Source organism: Halyomorpha halys, unplaced genomic scaffold, assembly GCF_000696795.3.
Source record: "Halyomorpha halys isolate HHAL.00 unplaced genomic scaffold, Hhal_1.1 Scaffold1149.1, whole genome shotgun sequence".
In the NCBI taxonomy this organism is placed as follows: domain Eukaryota; kingdom Metazoa; phylum Arthropoda; class Insecta; order Hemiptera; family Pentatomidae; genus Halyomorpha; species Halyomorpha halys.
Window position 1 is genome coordinate 278165 of NW_027116429.1, and position 2106 is coordinate 280270.

Genomic DNA, 2106 nt, shown 5'->3' on the forward strand with positions numbered 1-2106 from the left:
TTCAAGAATAATTATTAAATAGATTACTGGAAGTCAGTCATTCAATTCATTAGCAACTATTTATATGAGAAGCTTTCATTAACCAGCTCCCTACTCATATTTTGATCATTACTCCGAATCAGAAGTTAGTCACTTTATAGAATATATTATAGTCTACCAATAGCCTATTAATAATCATTCATCTCAAGTTATTAACATCATCATCACTAGTCGGCACTGGAAGCCACTAGCTTCTGCCCTTCTGGAGCACCTTCCATAAGTAAAGGTGTCCTCCATCTTCGAACACCAAGTAAGTAATTTGAACCTTCTTCGATATCGATAGCTTAGAAACTTGTTCGTAAAGAATGATAATTAAAATATATTGGAAGGTCGTTGATTGAATTAATAAAAGAAATATTGACGAATTGAATCCGGGTGTAGTCGAAAAGCAACTCAAATAGTACAAAAACTATAATATAATCTTATAATAAATGTATTAAAAGATAAAACTTATAAATGACACACGATACATATAAAAAAATATCGAAATAGATAACAAATCACCAAAGCCAAACATTGTGAAAGAAAATGTTATAGATACTCTAAAGATGTATTTTTCCTAAATATTAAAAATTATAAAATGTTTTATGGGAGGTTACATGACAAACTTGGCCCATTGGTAGTTTTTTCTTGGATACCACAAGAAATTTAGAATCAGTACTCTTAATGGACTTGAAAGAACTCTCGATCACCAATACGTGCAGAATGAATTACCGAGTAATTTATTTATGTTATTTTAAGTGGACTTATTTTAGGTTATGTATTGTTAGGGACTTTACCCTAATGTGGACGCCAAAACGAATGAGAATGCAAATGATTCAGAAAAGATCATTCAGCATGGACTTGAGCATAACAAGGAAAGAAATTGATCCTGGGTGACATATAGTGGCCTAAAAATTTGCTGTGAAGCAGGTAATCATATTATTAATTTGTTAAGGAAAAAGACAAAATTTCACCTTAACTTAATAGGAACGAGTAGGGAACAGTTGACAAGTCTCCTTCCTGTACATTGTCATTTCAAGAAGGTGAAACTGGAAAAAGATTCATTCTGTTGTCAGTATTTACCAGATGGTAAATCTATGGCAATGGAAGTAGAATATGCTGAACACATTTGTGAATGGTAAGACTTTAAGCTTCATCTTACCATTCATCAGAAGACTTCAGAAACCAAAGCAACTTAGCAATCACAAATTAATGTGAATCCCAAAGATAGGCTTCATAAGAACTCAAATATTCTATGGCATCTCTAGATTAGAGTCTCTGACTAGTAATAATCTGACTAAACAATTAAATGTTTTACAACGTAATCTCTTAAAGCACGGAGAAATTAAATCATGCATTAAAGGAAAAGAAATTAGAGAACCATATATTCATCGATGGTTGGGAATCAAAATATGAAAACTTAATCGCGTTGGACCAGGAACTCGAGCGAGATGAGTTTGCTTCAGCAATTATCAAAATAAGTTACCTAAAAGTATTCACTACAGTAATAGAATTTCGATTAAATTTCCACTGATTAAACAAAATATTTTAACTAGCTCGGTTGTTTTTAGTATCCGTCATATATAAGCGAACCTACCTTACCTTGGATTCCTCGGAGAATCGATATTGGTATAAGCAGTTTTCTGTACAGAGTGTTGGTTGGCAAAGCGTTAGATGGTTTGAGGCTAGAGGGAACTCACTTACCGTTGATGTTGAGCGCAAGGAGCTGACTGAGGGATGCTGTGAGGACCGGACCACTTCATTGGGGGCCCCCACCAGGTAACGCTTAGTCACCGCCGCCTCCTTCAGTGCCAACTACATCATTCCGGTAGCGCTTTCCCGTATCGGAAGCGTTGTCTGTTTAGCTCTATCTTTAGATCGGTGTGTCGGCTAAATACACGCAGAATGTTAGAATTTTAATTCAATTAAATAAGCCCCAAGAAAACTTCTCTTAGCATTATGTAGCAAACTGTTGCATGTGTAAACTAGTTTCTTTTAAATATTATTGATGTAAGATATAATTTAATAAATATTTGCAATTTATTTCTAATGATGCTATAAATTAACAATAGCTACTGTATGGCT

The 2106-nt window shown here is 34.0% G+C and overlaps 1 protein-coding gene across 4 annotated transcripts in view; it reads right to left on the reverse strand.

Moving 5' to 3' along the window:
* LOC106688540 (ciliary microtubule associated protein 1A) overlaps positions 1–1825 on the reverse strand; it is a 12415-nt gene extending 10590 nt beyond the window's left edge. Inside the window, exon 1 of one of the 4 annotated variants that reach the window (XM_014433045.3) lies at positions 1726–1825. The gene's annotated coding sequence lies outside the window, so the exon portion shown is untranslated. Of the gene's footprint in view, positions 1–1618 lie in introns of all 4 variants that reach the window. The other 3 variants (XM_024360264.2, XM_014433047.3, XM_014433044.3) reach the window with 3 other exon arrangements.
* Positions 1826–2106: the final 281 nt, after the last annotated feature.